Source organism: Galleria mellonella, unplaced genomic scaffold (genome assembly GCF_026898425.1).
Source record: "Galleria mellonella isolate WM207_F2 unplaced genomic scaffold, CSIRO_AGI_GalMel_v1 utg117, whole genome shotgun sequence".
Taxonomy (NCBI): Eukaryota; Metazoa; Arthropoda; class Insecta; order Lepidoptera; family Pyralidae; genus Galleria; species Galleria mellonella.
This window is the reverse complement of record NW_026441980.1, coordinates 6,132,842-6,157,857: the sequence shown is the minus strand read 5'-3', so window position 1 is coordinate 6,157,857 and position 25,016 is coordinate 6,132,842. Positions and strand designations below refer to the sequence as shown.

Genomic DNA, 25,016 nt, shown 5'->3' with positions numbered 1-25,016 from the left:
AATATAAATAAAGTACTTTTCTTCCGTCGTTACGAGCTCCACCAACTTTCTACTCGTTCTCACGGTGGGTGTCATCTATCTTACCCACAGGACATTTAGCGCTAGACCCTAAAGTACCTAAATTACCAAATTGCACAACAAACAAGTAGCAATATTTATAATGACCAGACACTGTTTAGTTAATTAATATTTGTGATTGTTTCTATTGCCCGGACATTGTACAGAATGCTCTCATTAATCAATGTTATATTGGTCCATAACGGTATTGTAATACCTAATTTTACAAAGAATTTAAGATAGAATAGTACAATATATTGAAGTGGTGTCTGTCGTATAGGGAGGTCAAGGATATGGCCTGGGATAGAACTGGCTGAAAGAAAATGCATGAATTAGTTGCACCGACAAGAGGAAACTCTTAAATGAAAAGAGAAGAGATTGAAGTAGTTGAGTAGACGTCTGATCAAATTTGAGAACTGATTATTTTTTTTACAACACAGGGGCAAACGAACATGCGGCTCACCTGATGGTAAGTGACTACCGCCGCCCATGATCACCCACAACACCAGCGGCATTGCAGGTGTGCTGCCGGCCTTACGTAAACAAAGTGAAAGTTCATCTAAATACATGTCTTTTTGTAGTTTAAAAAATAAAACTAAAAACACTAAACTATAAAAAATATTGTACAATATTATCATGTTATTGAAAGTACGCCACTTTCATTATCAGATGTATATGCTCGGAGGGTGACGAGCTTTGGTCTTTTACTAACTTACACATAAGTAATTCTTTATTATTTTTATTATTAATCATATCAGTAACGTTATCCGTGGGAACGTTCGTAATCAATCGGATCTATTCTCGCCTTTCGTCTCCTATACATACGAGACCGCAGGCCCAACTTTACATTGACGTGTGTCAACAATGTTAGTTACAGATAAGACCGTATCATCGCTCCCCTCTATTGAAACATTCACACAAAACGCATGATTTCCAAAAGGTTGTATACCACATCGCATTTCAATAGTTTCCTATTATATCCTACTAATATTATAATTATCTTTTACTAAACTAGGTGTTATTTTGCGAAATTCCATATCACTGATTATTTGATTACAATTATTGTGTTCTTTTCTCTGTCATTAGTATGTATGCGATTGCCAACACTCAAAGATTACTATTATTATTACGAGAAGTTCTACAACCTTCCATATTAGCTATCAATCTCCGATTGCCATTTCGTCTGCGCATGTTTTGTTATATGTGTTTCGCCCCTAAACGAGACATCTTTAGGCAAAATAATAGATCACTGTTTAAAGCTTAGTGTCAACCTTTCAGTACCCAAACTGCTACATATAAATTTCTTTTTAAGGGACTTAGAATAGCAAAAAAGCTAGGGGCCTTGATGTAAAGTGATCGACGACAATAGACATAAACAGCCTCATAGGTATCACAGAATACGTGGTAAAGATCACGGTACATTTTATTCGTTATAATTCCTGAAGACTACGATGTGTTACTATAGTTTCGCTGCCATATCCACCTTTTTAATCAAAACATAGCCATGCAAGCACAGCCGCTTCACGGCAAAAAGACTGATGGAACAGTATTCAAGCAAACGACCTTAAAACCTAATTCTCCCTCTGGCATGTGTAAAAAATTGTGAAGATGCTTAGATGCTTGTTACTCAATATCAAAAACGCGAGTGAAGGTTGGCGCGATGACCTCCATGGCGAAATGGTGGACACATTACATTACGTAAGCAAGGTCCCGATTTAAATTCTCAATCAGACAAATTTATGAAATAAACATTTCTAAATTAGCTTGAATAAAAAAAACTCAGGAAGTTTTGTCCTAGAAGTTCGTTGTTTAAATTCTTAAATTATGAAGTATCCTAGCTTGTGGATTATAATATAGTTAATGTAATTGTATTCATTCATCTGACATCACAAAATAATAACACAAAAAAAAAAACAGAAGAGCATCCTAGGTAATGGCTGAATCGCTCTTATTATGTTCTCTTATTCTGTGTTGTATGTTCTTATGCTTGTCCTTAATAACACCGCATGATTCTATATTCTAGTAATTGCACTTTTCTACCATATTACCGTTTGTTTTTTCACTCATTTCTCTCTCTCTCTCTCTCTATATATATATATATATATACCTATATGTTTTACTAAAACATAGTACTCAAGTATTCATAAATGTTACTTCTTTTTATATTATTATTTTTTATCAACAAGGGTGTTAAATATATGCAGATATTTTTATTTTATACCCGTCAATTTCGTTAGCCGTTTAACAGTTAAAGTAATAAACAAAACATGGCACAGGTATACCTACCGTTTGTACGTGGCCATTTCGTGCCACAATTAACAAACATATCGAATGACTGAAACGGTGTAAGTCCTATAAAATATAATATATTTTATGCGATGGTGTTCCGTTGCTTTGAATGTTATTGAAATATGACTTCTTACCTACAATAAATCCTTCTTTATAACTATGGCAAGGGCAGAGATGTTTTAACGGGTGAAAATGAAATAGTAACCACACCTGCGTTATCAATATACGAGTATGCTGGCGGAGCACCAGTGAGAGATGACAGGTGAGGATAAAATTAAATCATTTGACCTATCACGAAAAATTCGACAAGAATTAACCACAATAATAAAGTATAATGCTGACAGTGGGTCTGTTTTTTTAGGAGATGCTAATGGAATGATTACCTTAGCTGCACTATCAATATACGCTGGCGGGATAGCAGTGATTAGTGATGTGCGAAGATGAAATCAGGTCAGTCGGCCCATCGTGCAGAATTCACCAGAAATTAACTACGATGGTTTCGGGGGTTCACGTGAAGGTCGACCTAGTTGCTAGTAATGGAGCCCTTAGTCGCAATGTGGACTATTACACCCCATTACTAACAAACCCTTTCCCGCCATAAGGCCATATGAGTCTCTGATATAAAATACTAAACACACACACAAAAGAGAGAAGAGAAAAGAGAAAGAGGAAAGAGATTGTTAGTAATGGAGACAGAATCCTATTGCTAGCAATATACCCAACCAGGTCGACCTCCTCGGGATTCTCCCTGGAAATTATCATGGTTAATTTCTGATGAATTCATCATGATGGGCTAACTGACCTGTTTTCATTCTCATCTATCACCCTTCACTGGTGCTCCGCCAGCGTGTCCCGTTAGCGCAGGCGGGGTTACCATACCATTTTCAACCATCAAAAAAAAAACACAGACACTATCTTTAGAACCCTTCGCCTCTTTCGGGAAATTATAGTTATTGTGGTTGCATTCCAGTGAAAATCATTATGTACAGACTGATCTGACTTCATCCTCATCAATCATCACTTAGTAGTAACCACCAGTGAATACGAATAGCGCAGGTGGGGTTACCATTCCATTTTTATTCATTAAAAAAATTACGGTTACAGCAGAGAGAGAAAGGATGCTCAGTAAGGGATTAGCCCAATTACTAGTAATGTACCGGGGGGAATGGGATTGTTAGCAATGGTGTTTGACAGCCCCATTGCTAGCAATATGCCCTATTAGGTCGACCTCCACGTGGTTACCCCTGGAAACCATCGTGAACAATTCTTATTGAATTCGTCACGATGGGCTAACTGACCTACTTCATCCTCACCTATCATCCCTCACTGGTGCCCCGCCGGTGTATACTGATAGCGCGGGTGGGGTTACCATTCCATTATCATCCATTAAAAAAAAAACTAGTAATGTACCCTGACAGGTCGACCACGCAATTCGCCCTAAATACCTTATGTACCTGGTGAAATCGTCACGATATGCCAAATAACTTGGCTACACTCTTACTTATTATCTCTTTCTGACACCGGGAATCATGCATTACAGAAAATACATCGACAGACACATTTTTCACACGCTAATAGATAGCATCCATTAAAAACTTTTGTCTACTCAAATCCTGATATTATTATAAGTCGCGCACGTCTCACGTATTTGCCTGCAGTAGAATTTTTTTTAAAGCTCTTTTGATACCTGCATAAAATTAACGCAATTCTATTGTTTAAATGATTACAGGAAATCGTCTATCTTTGTAACATGACCTTAAGCAGTTTGTAACTGCGTAGGTCAGTCTTACTACCAGTTGATTAAACAATAGCTGGATTGGTACTAGTAAATAGAACAATTGGGCATTAATAGTCAAACAATTTCAAGCAGCCAATGAATGCAGTTGGTTTAGTAGATGAAATTAAAAACTATTGATTCAAAACATAAATAGCAAGTTGACATAAAATTTCCTTTTTTTTTTGTTAGAAATCTAGGCCCCAAAGTCTAACTCCACATCAGGATCTCGGCACAACTTTCCTCTGCTTGCAGCATCTGCAGTTTTGGAACATGAAATTAGAAGTTAAAACTGTTTTTAAAGAAAAAACAATGAACAATCAACAACCTGACGATTTTGTTAGCAATGGAGACTTTCGTCCCCACATTACACCAACACAAATGTGTGTATGTATGTATGTATACCTACAAGTTAAATGGGTAAAAACAAAAATGTAGGAGGTAGAAATAAAGCTTTTAAAGTTTCGTTAATTCAAAGTCGAGTAGAGTCGACCACAAATGAATTGATGCAATTCATTAAGGTAGAGTAGGTAGTTAGTTACTCGTACACCCCGAACACGTTGCAATTCCTGAAGAATATGGTGTAAATTAAGTTAATATATAATTATATATTATATAATCTCCAATAACAAATAATCACTTAACACAAAAATATCATTATCCTAACAATTAATGAAGTATATTATTTTAACTGTCACGCTTGTTTACTAAAAAAGAAAACAAAGAAAAAATAAATTACATTTTCATATTACAGATAAAGCAAAAATAGTCTTCAACTTCAAACAACGTTCACAAGTAAAATTTACTGATGGAAAGTCATTAGATATACAAAACAATGTAAAACAATGGGTCAATGTCATGCAAAATGATCTGAAGCGAGAAATGAGTAAATTTGCATAGGTATGTGGCGCGGAAGGTAGATTACACACTTCACTCACCTTTGTAAAGAAGTCCGGTGCGCGCGCAGGTAATACACCGAAATCCCACAGGTGAACGTTATCCTGGATTTAAAAATCCACAAATGTTTATGATCAGTCGACAGGATGAACCGCGCTGTTCTCCGCGGACACTGCGTGCGGTTCTTATTAGCAACGCACCACGACACCAGGTAAGCACACAGTTGAATGTTTGTTTATAAAATTGTAAGTAACTTATTAATAATTCCAATGACCCGTACTGCGCATGCCCGTGCAACACGCGCCCCGTTCGAATAAGGTTATGTTCTAAGTTGTAAGCACCACCGATTTCACTCAACCGGCACACGCACTTCACACAAGTTTCCGAGATAAATCCTACTGGAAGATATCCGTTATAACTTTTTCTAACAACGACCACAAAACACCGAATCACCGGATGAACTTTACAAGTTGTTCCCACGAGAATTCCTTACTAATGCCACTATGAAAACCACTAGCTCACCTTTTTGACGATCTGCCGGCTCTATCCGCGGCAAATGAAGGCCGTGTATGTATAATAAACACTTGAAAACTCCGGAACCGGTAATAATTTGATTCCGCACGTGAACTGTCAAAATAAAATTTCAGTAAACACGGTAACACCCGAAATTCACTCACTGACGACGACACATTTCATGTTTATAACGCCGTGAGGTTCGAGCGATAAATTAAACGAATAGAAAAGAAAATAAACGAAGAATACTAAGGTCGTCGACTGCGAAGCCGAGCGTCCGACACTCGCTGAGCGCTGTACTAAACGCGAGAGGCCGCGCGACCCGCCGCGCCCCGCGGTCCTCACTTGCCCCGCCCGCGCCCTGCGACCCGCGCCTATAGAACGTATGAAAAACGTAATGACGAAAAAATCTGAGGAGTGCATTAGTCGTATGGAAAGAGCATATACGGTAGAGATCACTTGGTGTATGGCGAAGTGAAATGGCTCAGCGATTTGTTTATTTAGGTAGGTATTTTGTGCAAGTGACGCCGGCGACGGCGAGGGAGAGGCGGGGGCCACGCTGGAGGCATGGCATTCAATTAATCTGACAACACGTGCGTGATGCACCCTCCCTCCAGTAGATCGGGGCTATCATTCGACTCATTGAGCGATAGAACAGAGTTTAATTATTAATTACATATGTAATATTGAAGAAGAATATATATTTATTAAAAAAATGACGATAGATCTACAATAGATCTATCCTACTGACAAAGGTTGTTTCACAACTTTTTTTAGACAGGTATAGAGAAATAACTCCCAACCTTTGTAAGTGGAAACAAATTGATAGACAGGAGCCGGACAATGTGGACAACAAAGTACTTAATCCCTAAAGGATACCACTTTTATATAATACATTGCAAATAAGGGATTAAATACTGAAATCACAAAATAGCTAATAATATTTTTGGATTTTTTTTAAATACCGATATTTGTTTATTTTTTCAGACCTGCCTATTACGTAAGCACGACTTATTACGTTACTTAGGTTACAAAAAAAACGTATGGAATTAACCAAACTCATAATTACATCTACTCACGACTATAATTCAAAATGGGGCAGTCAGATGCAGTAGTCTTTGTTTACTGGTTGCTATTATGGAGAACGAGTCACATTACAAATGCTCATGTTTCAACAAAATATTATGGGAGTCTATAGCCACTTTTTGGATTAATTCAGTTTGTTTACGGTATTTTCTATTTCTGGAGAGTATAAAACTCCCAAATATACCTTACATTTCGTGTGTCTAATCAAACTTTTTGTTGTTGGCTCTGAATTCTCGACCTTTGGGATTTGAACTCACGACTTTTGAGGTCTTATGAGTGTTTATAGGTCACGAGCGAGTAGTCACGGTGCTCCAAAGTAACTGTTTCTCATGGCTTCACATGGGCGAATCCCGTTACCCCCTGTTCCCATAGGAATTTTGGGAAATGCAATCTCAGTCGTCACTCATTTTTAAGGGTAACACCACCGTTATTGACTCCCGTAATACAATTATTTGACAATTCGATTTTATTGGTAATAAACAAGGACCAGGACGCTTTGATCAATTTTAAAATAGAACCTAGGAACATTGTTTATTACCCGCAAAAACAGTGTCAATTTGTCAATTGTGAGTGTCAAATATAGGTTTTAAAAAGTCATCGATCACAGTAGAGTTAGCCGAACATTTTATATGATACAAAATTTTTTCTATCGGTCAGATTCGAATATATAACTTATATTCTAATGTAAATTATTCATTTATAAAAATGTTTTTTTATACAAATAAGTTATTAAATATTTATGTAATATATAAATATTTAATTCTTATTTAGGTATTGTACTATTAGGTGAAATAAGATCTCAAAAATTAAATATGTATTTATTTATATAAAATATCAAATTCGCCATCAAATTAGGTAGGATCAAACACAGACCTACCATAAATAAATAAAAAAAAAGACTATTTGAAAAGGTGTATGGCGATTTTACTAGTCTGAGGTAGAGTCAAATAAAATTCTAACAGACACGTAGATATTTAGGGTTCTGTACCGAAAAGATACAAATAAGACCTTATGGTGCGACTTTGCCCGTCAATCCGTTCGTCTGTCATAGCTCTATATCTCAGCAATTACTAATAATTAGCTATTGATTCGAAATTTAAACACATATTGCAGTAGAAATATAGCAATAGAAAACATATTTTTATTTTCTTTGCTTGGGGTCCAAAAGAAGTACTTATATGAAAGAGTCATTTGCACATTTTAAGACAGATTTTTATGATACGCAGTGTTTTTAGTTATGATCTAAAACGCGAGCAAAATACTATCTCAGCAATATACTATACTCCTTAGTATTTGAAATTTTTAAGTAAATAATCTGAAATAATTACAGCTTATACAAAAATGAATATTACAGGAAAAATTAAATAGTTTTGAAACTTCGAGAACAAACTTAGTTATGCGGTCCAGCTTTAACTGATATTATGGCTCAAAATAAGAAATTACGAACTGTAGTATCAATAATAATAAGTTAATAACTATTAAACATCTATTTCATATGAGAAATGAAGATAAAACTTATCTCATATTTATATATTTATAATTATATCTGTAAGGAGCCCTCGGTGTATGAGTTTAACTCGCACAATTGTCGAGCTTTATGCTTTATGACATTCTTTATCAGCCCATTAAATAGACATGGAAGTCAAAGTTTTAAGTTTTATTAAAATTTTGTTTAATAATGATACCTTAGATGTTTATTAAATTTTTTAATATTATATTGTTTTTAAATTTATGTATTCTATTTTACGTATCTTTAGGATTTAATTTTAACATAATCGTCGCTTTACTAAACATATTTGTTTAAATATATTTTTATTTGCTTATTTATTTATTCATTAAAAATAATTATAATATATATATATATATATATATATATATATATATATATATATATATATATATATATGTGTGTGTGTGTTGTGTGTGTGTATATATACCAAAATATAATTAAACTGATTTTTTTATGCAACTTAGAATGGCAAACATGCATACGGCCCACCTGATGGTAAGCGGTTACCGTAGCGCCGTAACGCCTGCAATACCAGAGGTATTACGCGCGCGTTGCCGACCCTACATATGCAGTACCTTACACATAACAAAATATACTGTTTGGCCCATGATACCCCCCATGTGTTGCCATTCCTGAGGACTTGAGTGTTATTCCTCTGTACCCTGTAAATTCACTGCCAATATCCTTCCCTTCAAACCGAAATATAGTCATGCAAACACAACTGCTTCAGGTAGAAACACGAATAGCACAGAGATGCCCAAGCAAACAACTTTTGTACAAAGTCTCCCTCTGATAAAGTCTATCAAATAAAGGTCATATCATCTTACAAACAGTCCATCTACTCATATTTACTTTGGGTCTTCGTTTATACTAATGACCATCTATGTTTGGATAATTTATTATTATTTAGAATGTGTAAAAGGAAAGCCTTATAAAAACAATGTTCAAGATGCTATTAAAAGCTCGAGATAAAGCAACTTGTGCCATTACAAAGCATAGAAATAGAAACAGGTGCTCCTGTGTCGCTCCGACATGTGTAAAGCTACCGCGTTCTTTTCAACCGACATTGATAAATAATCGTAGGAAAGAAGTTTCAACTTTATTTTTATTCGAATGCCGATTAAAAAAAGAAATTTGATATATATTTTGACATACCGCCTACGTAACTGCAGACTTGATGGATTTTTGTAAATAAATTGTAAGTTTCTTCTTAAATCATAAACAACTATAACATTTTATAGGTGGAAAAAATATCTCATTATGTAACTTTTTTTATTCATACTTATATAGGTATACTTTTAAAAATGCAACACCTTTTTAGTTTCCTGCCCGTTCTTCTGAACTTAAATTACATTCCTAATTGAGATATAGATTCATAAAAATACTATTCAGAAATGCTTCATAATTTTAAGTTTAAAAAGTTTCGTTTTTAAGATAAGTTTAAATCACGTCTGTGTCATTGTATTTAATTTCAGAAGTTTTATTAGGACTGGTCTAAAATTTATACTAAGGATTGATTGATTTTAAATCCGACGAGAGGCAATGTTCAGACTGTCTGAAGCTCTGGAGGAGCTGAGACAAAAATAAAATGAAACTTTGTTCGCAGATAAAACATCCCTCGTTTGCACAGGCCGTATTTGTGGGATAGTTTATACGCTACTTTCTAATGATAGGCTATATATATGCAATTCCGTTTGTTGTGAAGCGCAACATAAGAATGAATGAATTGATTTCGACGAATCATTTTTTTAAATGTTCACAATAGCCCTATTTAAGATTTTAGGAAATTAAAAAATTAAAATAGTTAGTTAGAAAGTGAATAAAATTGTATATGCTTTTAATTGAAAACTTTGCTAATAAAAATATATATTTATATACTTAGTTGACTCTTCTTCGTTATGTTTTCAAATTACGCCATGACATCGTGACGTCAAACTGTAGAAATGTTTACTTCAAAGAGGCTTTATTAGTTGACCCCAACGCCATCAAAGGAACATGATAAAAAGACAAAAAACAATATGAACCTCAAAATAAGATCTCATTAAAATTTGGACAGGATATCATCTGTCTAGTCATCTATTGTTTAAGTCGACAAATATATATATGGCGACTTTTTATATGGCAACACCGCGGTTTCCGCCGGTCGCCATTACTGCTCTGCAATAAGTGCATTGTAATGTGTGTGCTCATAAAATTAAGTAACTTAACTATAACTACAACCACTTTTCACGTCAACTCTAACATCTATTTTACAAGCATATGTTCCGTATTAAAAAGCAATTTTAATTGTGAAGCCACTCTCATGTTATGGAAGCCAATGGTCTCTCCACGAAGGATGTTGAAAATCGAGCTAAGTGGAGGAAATTGATTCACAACTTTAAGTAGAAGAAGAAGACATACTCACCCATGAATAATGCTACGTTTGTACAAATTGTGATCAATTTAGAGGTATCATTTCTCTAAACCAATCTCTAAAATAAAAATTAAGATTTGATATCACAACAAAATATTTATTGTAAGGACTTATACGAACAAATTTTTTAATAGACTTAAGTCAAAATTCGTATTATTTTCAGTAATTTTGAGAAATTATCAGATTATTGTAATCTTTAATTAGGTTAGGTTATAAATTTAGAAAAATTGCACCTCAGAATCGACTCCATTACATTAAAAATAATAAAATTAAAAACGCATTCATACATCACAAAATTAATATTAATTTACATAAACCAATTGAATTAGTAAAACAATAATCAAAATCGATTTAAAATTGATGACATAATTGTAAAATATAGACACAGAAAAAACAAGACCAGAAAATTACAGTTTTTCAGTGATATTTTCACTTACTTTCATTCGTTGTGTGCATATTACATGTGTCTGCATATTATCACCAATTCTGAACTGATTATGATGATTCTTTCATTAAAATAAGTTACTCCTTTAATCAAGACGAATATCGCTACTTTGTGGAACAAATCGTTAAACTTATTATAGACTAAAGATAGCGTACCCTTAAACTGTTATTTGGAATTGCTGTCAGTTTTCCCATCAATTATGTTTAACAGTTAACGAAAAGGCGGCGATCGTTGTTACCTACCCCGTAAGCCATTTCAATTGTATTTGATCGGATATTTGCCTCTCAATTACTCCTAAACGATTAAACAATTTTTTACGTAGTTTTGTACACAGATTGGTTATATCATAGATTAAATATACAGCCCTAATTTATATGGACAAAACTGGAGAATGTAATTAGAAGAAACATCGTTAAGGTGTATTAATGCTAAGTATTAAAAAAGTTTATACTTATGTTTAAATAATCCTATATAAATGACGATTTAAATTTACTTGTGAATAAGACTGTTTGAATAAAGATGATTTGAACTTGAATTAATATAATAAATGCTATAGTTTGTAACGATGGATCTATCCATCCATCCATCCATCCAGGATGGAGGTTTGTGACTCTTTCATGCAATAACTACTGAACGGGTTTATATGAAACTTTGTACACAGGTAGGTTTTATCCTAACTTAGCATCATCATCATCATATCAGCCTTTAACTATCCACTATTGAACATAAGCCTCTCCTTTGAGGTTTGGCAGTAATTGCCTTGCTTGGCAGGCAGATTGGCAACCGCAATTAGGCTTTGGAAATGTTTTAAGAGGGACGCTGCTGCCCATCTCTCTTCCTTCCTTAGTCGCCTCTTTCGTTACAACACCCACGGAAAAAGAAAGAGTGGCCTACTCTATGCCGAAAACTCACGGGAATTCTATGTTATTATATCAAATTATGTATCATAATGTTTTTATACAACTATACCTTTTTGCAGTTGCATCTTCTACCTGTTGGCAAATGGTATCAATTTTAATTACAAAACACTTTTGCCTTCTGCTCTACATTTTGTATCCTATTACCGCCACATAATCCCTAGCCTTGATCGGGTCGCATTTGGCACGTTTTTCGTTAAACAAGATTAAAATTGGCTTTAACAGACTGTGAACCGTATGAAATACAACAAATATTAAAATGGTATAGTATTATATATGAATAGGATTTTTTTTTTTTAATTTAAATATCTTATATGTATTTTGTGACATTTATAATGGCAAACAAGCTGACGGCTCACCTGATGAGAAACAGTGACCATCGTCGTCAATAAACAAGAACAGCAAAATTGTAATGCCCATGTTACTTCATATGCGTTATCATTCCTGAGGACTATGAGAATTTAGTGGCTGAATTTCAATTATGACAATTTAAAAATACTTATTTGTTGAACAATAAATACTAGATACATATTTGGATTGCAGTATTTAATATAGAATGTATATTATACACGGGATATTTTACTGTAGGATCTCGTTCACATTTTATTCATATCAGTGATGATTTTATCTTATTATACAAGTAAAAAATGTATAAACATGAAGTAGTTACAAAAATTATATTAAAGATATTATTAAATATTTTAATGGAATATCTATCGGTTTAACTTACGCGTAATTAGATCGAAAAAGCTCGACTAGTTTCGGAATCAATTCGTGAACCTTAATCATGAGCGACTGTGACGCGAGCGCAAGCCAAAGCCATAGTGGGCCGAGGCGCACAGTCAAAACAGTAGTTATTACATTAAAATATGATATGTGCTTACGAAACTTACAACAGTAAAATTATTAGATGTTAATCCGATACGTTACAACTATATTTTCCATAAGGGGAGTTGGGCCAGTAGTTTCCATGTTTGGCAGGCGGGTTGGCACCGCAGTTAGACTTTGGTGGTATTTTAAGAGAGACACTGCTGCTCATGTCTCAATCTTTAAATTAAATTCCCTTATGACATCCACGGGAAAAGAAGGAGTGGCCCATTATATACTGGGATCACACGGCATATTTTATAATCGGTATATTTAGCGTGAATAATAGAATATATTTTATTCTAAGGATAGAGACACTTCCCTAATCGTAGAATATTAAGTTCTTTAACTTAATTTAGTAAACTAATAACAGCTTCAATTATCAGGCATCACCCACGTGATTTAGTTTGAAAGGTATCCTCTGAAATAATTCAGAATATGGCCCATCTTGGTACAAAATTTCAATTAGACCCAACACAAACAAAATATCTAAACCTACAAACATCTTTACAAACTTTCAGATTTATATTAGATATTAATAGGATTTCGCCAATTAATTCGTAATACAATATTATATTAATTGGCGGATGTTATTAAACATATTATTTTCCGAATATACTAATTATACTATTATATTGTAATAATAAATTAATAGAAATATAATATATTAAACATACCTAAAGGACAATATATAAGTAAATACATTTTTTGTAAGTATTTAACATGATTTTAAGTACATATACACTAATTGGCTGTCAACTAACCATATCAACATATAACGAACGTACTTGGATACATCCCAAAGTTAGAGGCAATTTAGAAGAGGTTATTTTTAGAGTAATCTAATACCAATATAATGGGTAATACTTGTGGTGCTTCCAACATAAATCAGCTTTTTTCTTTAATTAGGAAACTTGTAGCTTATTAAAACATATATAAAATAATGTATTTTTTTTTTTGTGTAATAGCGTGCTACTCGTATTATATAAAAAAGTTATTATATTGATGGTCATATGTCATGATAGTGACATGCGACTACTACACTATCCTGGGCGAACAAAAGGAATGGTTCATGATGCGATCAACCGAGAGAAGGAAATATTTTTCTTTCAAAGTTGACCGCAATATACCGACACTGTAACTAAAGCTTATAGTAAAATGCCTATAATATGAATTACTGTTAATATTTTACCAGTCCAATTTTTAAATATTTAGTTTAGAATCTGCATTTTGGAAGGTATAAAAACGTTGTTTCACTTATAAATACACGGAAAATATACGAAAATATATAAGGTTGAAAAAAAAGCCGTTGTAGGTATCATTTTGCCAGCGCAATGTCATAATTACGGTAATGTCGTCCCGGGCCCCTTGTTCCGGCGTCACCACTCTCATGGGTCCCTTAAAGATGTTTCCGCCTTCGTTTCTCTTTGATCTCGCCATCTTATACAATTTTTATTATTGGTTTTCTTTAGGAAAATATAGGAATTATTATTGATAAAAAAAGAGTAAAAAAGCTCACGCCCTTTTCTTTGAGGGTGTTCAGAGATTAAAGATTATCATTTTTTCCGTGTAATACACCTGTATGAGAAGGAAAACTCCAAATAAATATCTATACTAAGCCACCTAATCAGCGAGGAAATATCTCTAGGGGATGAATTAGGAGAAGGATTAGTTCGTGTCCAGCAGTGGGACGTATTGAGTTATTACGTACGTACTTTAATCCATGTTTATGATATATATTAACTATTATATAACAACTTCTTATTGTTTTTTTTTATACACCTTAGAATGGCAATCAAGCTGACGGCCACCTGATGGAAGGTGGTGACCGTCGCCGATAGACATGAGCAGTACCATGGACATAACAGAGTATACTGTTTCACCCATGATACCCCCCATGCGTTGCCATGTGTTCTTTATTCACATTCGTATATGCAATATTTTGAACCATGTGCTTACATTCATACTTTTCATTCATACTTATCATTCATACTTTTAAAGTAATCAGAAATATTTTAACTATAAATTTATCTCAAATGTTTATATCAATCAACATAAATTATAGATATCTACTATATGTCTATTTTACAATTCAATCTATTAATTATTCTCTTCTTTTAATGTACCAAATACACAATTAAAGCAGCACGTTTCTCCTCTGTTTCATTTTTATTTAAGCAGAATAATACAATTTTGTCTTTAATGTTAAGAGACAAAAAGATTAAGTATATATAATATATATTTTTAAACGGTAAGTCTTATAACAAAAGTTATATTTCCAAAATTGCATAAAAAAGAAACTAACAATACTTTAATATCTTTGTGTTCGAATGTACCAAAGCCTAATTAACTTTTGTTAGGGACTTAACAAAACGTGACTCGTAGAAGAAAAATATAGTGTTTCTCTCTTAGGTAAATTAAAAGATATAGGTCGCCGTGTGGGTAGCCGTAATAAATGAGATTGAATTGTTTACTCACGGAATTATTTACTACATCCTTATTTTCTCTAGCGACAGTAAGGGATACTGGTAAGTTCGACCTCTACTACGTTAGATTTCCTCTATTCTAGTTAACAGAGGAGACACGAAGATGGTACGTACTTCTATGATGTTAAAATACGGAAGTATTTATTTATCTATGGTAAGGATTAAATTAATATAAATTATTATGTATTGGTGTTCAGTAAAACTGAACACTAATAGACTTCTAACACTTTCATCTATATCTATAACTCATACAGATAATTATTTGTTTTTAAGCAATTTGAAAAAGTGGATTCACGGAGACTCTTGTATGTTTTCTTTGAGACTTTATCTTCATAACCCATTAATATTCCACGGCGTCGATAAGATGAGGATATTAGCTTGCTTCGTCATGCTGATCAAACGCCTTCGCGTAGACGTTATTTCGATTTTTTTTTGTACCACGAAGGTGGTAAACAAGCACACAAGTCCGATGATAAACGGTCACTGTAGCTTATGGACGCGTGCAATACTTGGGGTGTCGCGTGCGCGTTGTCGACTCTGAAGAAATCTTAGTTTATCCTTTTTGAAGAACCCCAAACCGTAGTCTTTAGGAAAAACCTCAGTAAGACCTCATTCCACAGCCTGAGCGTTTGCAAGAGAAAATTAATTAAAACACACAAATACACACTGTACGGGACCATTTAGATCATCCTTTCTCAAAGTGGGCAATAACGCCCCCTTGTGGGCGCTGCAGGCCCAAAGGGGGGCGGCAAGAGACCCAGAAAAAAAATGGGAGTGTTCTGTAGAGACTTAGGGGGTGATTTGCAATTTGAAGTATTAGTGGTTTTTAAGTAGTTGAAAAAATGAGGGTGCAAAAAATATTTTTTTCTAAAAGTGAGTAACAGACAAAATAAGTTTGGTAACTTCTGATTTAGATTCAAGCATGTGATGATGAATTCCCTGTCGATGGCGAGCAGTGCGATGATAAAAGGCAGTATGTAGTATATTTAGATCCAAACAAAACAAAACATCAAATATTGTTAATATTTTGATTTTGTCAAACAATAAAATACTTCGACGATTGCCCTTTCGCTCAGATTAGGTTTTAGATTTACAATATTACCGAACATTTTTCTTTGACTCATAAAAGTTTACAAACTTAATCTAAATGATAAAAGTGTTATGGGACTATGGTACCGAAGTACCGGGTGGGCAGATAGTCGTAAAAATGTTTTACTGTTAGTCCTCTAATTAACTTCGTTTTTCAATTAGTGAGTTTTTGGGATACAACTAAATTTCTGAAGTTTGTGCGCAATTGTACCTACTTCTAATTTTGATTTTAAGTTGAATTGATATATCGATGATAGTCTATTTTAACAAGCTCCTGCGAGTTTAAAACTAATATTGCATATGTTCGTAAATATAATATAATGTTAACATTCATCTACCAAATTTTATTCAAATTCATTATTAACCTATTTAAACGTGATTGAGCAATCTGTAGTATTAGTAGAATAGGATAGTAAGATAAGCACTGAAAATATTTTATTTTCATAAAGTAGATAATTAATAAAAAAAAATAGCATTTATTAGAGTTTTTAAATTAAGTAGAGCTTGTACTATGGACAATTGATAGAAATACTTAATTACTTTCTTGTATATACATACACGTTGTACGTAGAAAACACTATATAACACAATTAGCACTAAATCCGCCTTTGTTCTATATTTTCTTGTGGTAAAAAAATTATTAAAATGAATAATGAAATAAAACACTGAAACCAATACAAACAGTCGTACTCATGAATACAAATGTTTGTATTATGCAGGAATCGAACCCGTGGCCGTCGGTAGATGAGGCGATATGTTAAGCCGCTAGACTACCGAGGTTGTCAGAATTATTTATTATATGTAGATTGTGAGTATTATAACAGTTTGTGTTTGCGCCAAGACCTAGCACACGATTCCCTGTTTGTACCTATTAAAAAAAAAAATTAACACACTTTCAATTCCGTTAGTATTCAATAGATAAAATTTTAGCATACCGTAATTTTATTACGTAATTACACTCTCAATTTTTTATTAAAAAAAAATTATTAAAAAATTAGATAAATTTGATAATACTCTGAAAGTATAAAACGAAAAAGAGTTCTATATGCAATATGCGCAATAGGTATCTATTTAAGACATTGGTAAATCAAATGACATCAAGGAATATTAGGTTTTTAAATAATTCGACACATATTGTGAGAATACGGGACTAACCATGGAAATGACTGGATATATAAACCTAGTTAGTTAATGTTCCTGCCGTGAAACAACTATATTTTTATAGCTGTGTTTCTGTTATATCTCCTTCACTGTTTTACTAATTCACTGTTTCATTAATAAGACTTGACTCGGCATAAATCACGTTTTTATTTTTTATAGCGTGTATATGACACGCTAATTGACATACTGACAATCATGACAATATAAAGACATAGATTAAGGATAGTACGACTACAGATTAATACTACATATGACAGTTTCGTTTGAAGAGTGGGCTATGAAACTAAAATCTAAGAACAAGGAATTACATGGAAGGAATGATAAAATTGCCAATTCATAGCAAGCTTGTGTATAGAAAATGTTATACGGCCGTATTACCCTACCAAATTCAGATACAACCTTCTTGCATACTTTCTACATAAACTATGTCAAATAATCTAGTAATGTAAAATTTGTCATCGACAAATAATTGACATATAAAACATTTTCTATACACTAGCCTGCTATGAATTGAAAAAAATGACAACTGAAAGTGTATCTTTCGTCCTCTTTTTACTAATTTTATTTGCATAAGAAGGAGGAAGAAGCAGGCAATCATATGATTTACAGTTTTTATTTTATCATGTAATTCCTTGGTCTTAGACTAAAATCGAGTATAATTAAAGGGTACGGAGGTATAACATCATAGTCTTCAGTGATAACAATGAATGAGAAGTACCGTGGCTATAATAGTCTATTCTGTAATGTCCATGGTGCAGTTCATATCTACAGTTAACCCTTTCAATGAGATGTTTGCAATTCTAAATATCATAAAAAAATATTTATTACTGTTCGTTTTTTAAATACGTAGGCTACACCGAAAATTTTTAGAACTGGCTACTTGAAAGCAATATAATAAAAAAATTGTTAAAATTTTGAAAATGGAATTCTTTACGAATAATACTGAGTATATAATTTATTCGTTTGTTATTTGTTTTACAGTTTGGCGGCAAATTGAAAATAGTCTGTGTAACATTATCATGAACTTAACACGAGAAAATTTTCGTGCGATGATTTTTTATGACTTTCGATGTCATCTAAGTCAACAAGAAAGTTATGACTACGATTGGCCTTTCACGATGAAGCCCCGTCTCGTGCCACTGTTTACAACTGGTTTAATTAGTTTTAACGTGGTAGCACTAATCTCACCGATGATGTGCGTGAGGGACGGCCTTCTACGACGACGACTGAAGATAACATCAGTGTTGTGCGGCGTATGATAGAGACTGACAAAGAGTGACCTATCAGCAGATCCGAGCAAGCTTAGGGATTGGTATAAGTCAAGTGCACAAAATCCTTCATGAACATTTGACGCTCAGGAAGCTTTGTGCCCGGTGGATAACTCATAATTTGACCCAGGCTCAAAAACTCCGTCGTGTTGATTGGTGCCGTGAAATGCATGAAATATTTAACGGAGGCGACTCAAATTCTGTGTTTGACAATAGTTACGGGAGACGAAAGCTGGATTTACTGTTATGATCCCGAAACTAAAAGACAGTCAGCTCAGTGGGTGTTTCCTTCCGAGGAGTTGCCAACTAAAGTGAAGAGAGGTCGAAACGTGGTAAAAAAGGTGGTGGCCTCGTTCTTTGGAAGGACAGGTCATTACGCGACAATTGTTTTAGAGGATCGAAAAACAGTTACTGCAGAGTGGTACAGTAACAATTGTTTGCCACGTGTTTTGGAAAAAGTACATGAGAAACGACCTCGCAATAGGATCCTCCTTTACCACGACAATGCTTCGTCGCACATCGCCAGGCAAACGATCGCTTATTTGGCGACCTCAGACGTAGAACTACTGGGTCATCCGCCTTATAGTCACGACCTCGCACCTTGCGATTTTTATTTATTCCGAAAAATAAAAGAAAAACTTCGAGGAAAACGTTTTATGGACGCCGAAGAAGCTGTGGCTACATTTTAGAAGGCCGTCGAAGAGATCCCGTCTAAGGATAAGTGGGCAAAGTGCTTTTCTCAGTGATTCTATCAGATGCAGCGATGTATTGACGTGAATGGACACTATTTTGAAAAGATAAAGGTAAAAACTTGCTAATTTAATCAGTTTTTTTTTTTTTATTTTCTAAGGACTTTCAGTTTGACCCTCGTACATATCTCTATATGTATCTTAAAAAAAAACAAACAGTTTCATGCCTCCAGCCAAACTGTTTATAATTATTCTTTTCTATCTAAAGGTTGCCTGGAAGAGATCACTCTTAGTGATAAAACTGCCCACTGTTTTCTCAGTGTAATATTTTCTTGTAACTGTCTGTATTTATAATAAGATTAGTAATCTTATTATAAATTAATGTATATGTAAATGTTATCTTTTGGAGGAAACAATAAAAAAGTATCTATCAATCCCGTGACGAGCCACTCATTTTTTAGGGTTCCATAGTAATTACAAAATAATCCAATGAATATTTTATCAGATCCATTAGACTAGACTGTTCAAGAGGACTCCAGTCCCAGTTTATTAAAATGTTTCTAAAGCGATTTAAAAAAAGAAGTGGTTTTCAATTTCACTGCTTTTTAGTGTTTTAAACGATTGTGTTGTCAATTTTGAATTCATTTTGATTATTATTTTTACAATCAATGGTTTTTACTCCACATTAATTTTGTAACGATTAAAGTTGCTATTTTTTGTATGAAACGAAAAATTACTTATTGTGAATTAAAATCTACTAGCGAATTCAAAATCGTTAGCAGCCTTTTTATGTATACTATCAGTGAAGATGAACATAACAAACAACTATATCATCATCATATAAGCCATTATATGTCCACTGCCTCCTCCATAGACTGCCATAAGGAACAATACTGAACCACCTGCATCTACTAACTCCCTGCAATTCATCTAAGGTTAAAATTCGTCACACATATAGTGGGGGTCATCTTACACTGCGTTTGCTCATACGGGATCGCCACTCAAGATTTTTTCTTTCTTTTACGGTTGTAATTTCTTCTAGCTATGTGGCCAGCCCATTACCACTTCAGTTTGCTTATCCGTCCTTATAACAAAGAATATTACTTATATAGTTATTACTTATTTTTAATTGATCTATTGACTTATGGTGGCATTCGGGGGGGGGGGGGGGTGATTATTATTAATGCAGACTACCAGTCCCATTGCTAGTAATATGCACTGTCAGGTCAACCTTCACGTGGTCCCCCCTAAACCATCGTGCTAAATTCCAGGTATATTCATCACAACGAGCTAAGTTATTTTCATCCTGACCTATCATCTCTCACTGGTGCCCCGCCAACGTATGCTATTAGCGCAGGTGGGGTTACCATTCCATTATCATCCATTAAAAAAAAAGTGGTATCTGGTGGAAAATCGAAAATAATTAAATTTATAACGCATAATTTTTGAAATATGAACAAATCCATTGTACAAACAGTAGTCGATACATGAAAATAAAAACAGCTACTTACTGCACTTCCCAGGAGCTGAATAAATAAAATCAGCATACGGAACCCTCGTTAACCAACATATAAGTCTCCAGTTCGCAACACGAAACCCCGATCGAATGTAATATGACATTGAGAGGCCAAATTGGCACTTTTGAACGTAATAAAATGTCCCTCGAAACCTTATAAATTTATTATTTATTGCTTCATACTGTGCAAAAAATGGCAGCTGTGGTTTTTATGTGGTACAGCGAGCAACATTTATATCAATCTGACATTCAATGTCAATTTAGTGTATATAACATACTCAATCACCATGTATTATGCATCCTTATGATTGTCGTAAAGGAAATGTTCCTTTAATGGATGAAAATTGGCCTAGTTAATGTACAACTACATACATACATATTAAAAAAATATTAAACATAATAACAACTTTCTTTTTATCTTTTTTCTTTATTTTCTGGCATAAAATTAATCTTAAGTTAAACAATTATATCACAAGTAGGTTTTGTTTCACAAAAAAAATAAAACACCTATTTAATTCATGACAAAACTTAATTATTATGCTATTTAAATGCCGTTTGGTCCCAGCATAAAAATGGGCTACCCATTCTTATTCCGTGGATGTCGTAAGAGGCGACTAAGGGAACTTATTACAAAGCAAGTGACATGAAGTTACAATTGTAAAAAATAATCCAAAATATATTAAAAATACATATACCTTTTAAGAGTATTTTGTTCTATTTTTCCAAAAATCGTCGCATTTTTCTTCATTTTTTATGATACTGTACAATAATTAGGCTTTTAATGTTTACTAAGTATTTTTTGAGTTATGAACAAAAAATTTAATCTTTGTAATTGAAATAGGACTAATAAATGTCTGCAGTCTAATACCTCACACATCCGTACCATATTTCAATCACCAACCAAATCAAATACACTCTATTCATCACTATACGAGTACACTACGTATAATATCGAATAAATCTTTTATACCAAAATAAACACTATCCGATATGGAAATACATAAGCCTTTGAAATATGGTCTGCTAACAATATTTGAGGGATATTTTGTATGAATATATTATTAGTATTATAATGGTTTTGAATTAGACTAGGGTTGGCTCTATTCAATTTTTTTTTATTGCATTCTGAATATAGAAAATATTAATAAATAACGTACAAAAACTATTATCATAGATACAAAATCACAATGAATCTAGTTAGGTCAAGGTCAAACTCATATTAAATTTAAAAGTAAATTTCAAATTTTTATTTTATTTTTTTATTTTTGTATTTTTACGTCTTACATATTATACCTATTATATCTTCCATTTTTAAATCAGATACATCTGATATGACAATATATTATATATTTATACCTAATATATATGTAATGGGTTTTATGAACTTAAACATTTATCCTTAAATATGTTAAAAATATTTATATTATATTTTTTAATGAATTTACTGAAATAAAAATCTAGTGAGATAATAAATAATTCATCATCAGCTATTATTCAACTTATAACAGGTATTATTACTAATTGAGTACACTAGGTACTAGTAGTACTACTAAAGTATAACCTTTTAATGTTCCACAGCTGGACATAATCTCTTTCCATAACAGTACCCTACTATATCCATACGAGTCTGGCATATCAGTACAGGGTTTTACATCAGTTTTCCTTCTCTTGCACAAATGTAACTAATAGAGGAATAATGCTCAAGCTTTTATCCTTTAATCCCCTCTTACAACTGCCAAAATATGAAAGGAAGTAGTGAAACATTGTATTCTTACTCGTTACCACAAGGGCGTTGCTTCAATATGATGTATAAAAATTTGCTGGACTCAACAGCGATGCCAGATCGTATTTGCCTCGATAAAACATACTATAATGTCTCGTAATAAATTTTCCATTTTAGAATTTAGATCCAATACTCTGTTTGCAGAATGTGAATATAAATAAGAAATGCCTAACCTACATATTTTTACATAATTTAATCAATATTAATAAATTTTTATGATATAACCATTTAGCTACAAAATCCTTAAAAATTTACAATGTAAAATATATAGGAAATTGCATCTCTATAAAATATCGTTACGCGTCCCGTGTCGACTTCACAATACTAATTTCATCTTACCATTCCCATAACTCGAGCATGAACTTGTAACTTTCTGTGTGCAGTGTGTGCGCCCCCGAGCGTCAAAACTCTTGAACAATCTCGAGAATCCACCAATGTGGGAACCTATAAATTATTTAGGTAAGGTAGTTTAAGTCTTAGCTGGTTTATACATTAATAAATAATCCCCCTGTACGTATATAGTCAGTACTTATTAGGTAAATGGAATTTGTACACGCAACATGTAACCGAGTCACCCTTTCGAAGTTAACAAGTTAATAATGAATAAACGCAACTAAGTATACTTGCTATTATTGTCATAGTTTAAAATTGTCATCCTTAACAATCCATTAACGTCCAACCTTTGGGAATGGCGCTCTTCCCATAAGAGGAATATTATGTTATAAATGTGCTGGCGAATGCCTTTGTTAGGGTATTATATCGAGCTTAGCTTCTGGTGTTCTGATGTACTATGCTTTCCCTTAATCGCCTCTATAATTTTGACTATAAAAAGTAATGATACCAGTATTCTTATTTTATACATCACTGAACTAATACGCTAATAGAAACTCATATCTTATCATTGGTATGCTATTCAAATATTCTTAAAAATTTAAAAGTGTGATTGATTCCCTTTTTTCGGGAGTAATCATTATATTTAAAGCGGTATAGTATCTAATAATTAAAGTTGGCGTTGTTTTCAACTTATGCGACCACTGATGTAAATAAAATATTTTGTTACATCAGCATTAAAACAATCAAAATTTACCATACTATATAGCCTTTAACTGTACACTGTTAAACATAACCCTTCCCCTTAGGAGATTTTATCAGTAGCTACAATGCTTGACAGGCACGTTGGCAACCGCAGCTTGGATTTTAGAGATGTTTTAAGAGGGACGCTGTTGTCCATCCCTCGACCATTAAGTTCCCTTAGTCGCCTCTTACGACACCCACAGAAAAGGAAAGGGGTGGCGTATTCTACGCTAGAACCATACGGAAAACAAAATTTATTAGATGAAAAAATATAACTGAACAATCTTGAAGCTAAATGGTTTATTCATTTTTCTGAACAAAAAAAGAGATTATTAAAATAATAATTATATAGATATGTATAATTTTATTACTAAGTACTGAATAACAACAAAATATATGGTGTATTATGCATCCATTAGGAGTAACATTAAATAATTTGTGACCACCATATAACAGTATCAACAATAATATTAATAACAAAGAAAAAGTCGGGGAGCACGATAATTGCTTCCGACTTCCCCAAAATCAGAAAGAGTAAGAAAATAGGCCAGTATCGCTACTTTCAAAGTACGGTAATGATGAAACAAAGAAAATAAGACCTAGTTTTATATTCTAACAAGTAAATATATAATTGTATTTCTTTTCAATATAGAGTTTAATTTTTATTTCCTTAATAGACTAACGTCGATAATTTTGCTTTGGGAAATCAATTAGATAGACCGTATACTTACAAATACATAAAAAATAGGATTCTTTAAAATGTCAATACTTATGAATGATAAATATAATTAGGCATAATAGTTTGACCTATTTAAAAATAAAAATTATAATTTTAACAGTACATTTCTGTGGAGACCGAAAATAAACTAATCAACGGCTGAGTAATATTAGCAAAATAAGGTAAAGCCGAGTATTACCCGAGTAATTTTAAAAGAACGAAGCGCAACCGACTCTTCTATATTTAAATGATAATGTTAATTGCTTTTCTGTTAGACTTATATAGAGATTATACTTTTTTAATTTGCGAGAAAATATTTTCTATTAAATATTAGTTTTGACCCGCAACTCCAACCGTATGATCAGAATGTGTTCATTGAGAGTTTATTGAAAAAAGTAACCTATGCTATTCTCCAAACAGTAAGTCCTAAAAAAATTATGACGATTCATTAAGCATTTGTTAAA

General features: G+C 33.2%; 1 protein-coding gene across 2 annotated transcripts in view; it reads right to left on the bottom strand.

Annotated features, from left to right (window-relative positions):
- LOC113511928 (polypyrimidine tract-binding protein 2) overlaps window positions 1-5,832 on the bottom strand; it is a 530,476-nt gene extending 524,644 nt beyond the window's left edge. For both annotated transcript variants that reach the window (XM_052896533.1, XM_026895658.3), the window contains exon 1: window positions 5,059-5,832. The gene's annotated coding sequence lies outside the window, so the exon portion shown is untranslated. The remainder of the gene's footprint in view (window positions 1-5,058) is intronic.
- Between the last annotated feature and the right edge of the window lie 19,184 nt (window positions 5,833-25,016).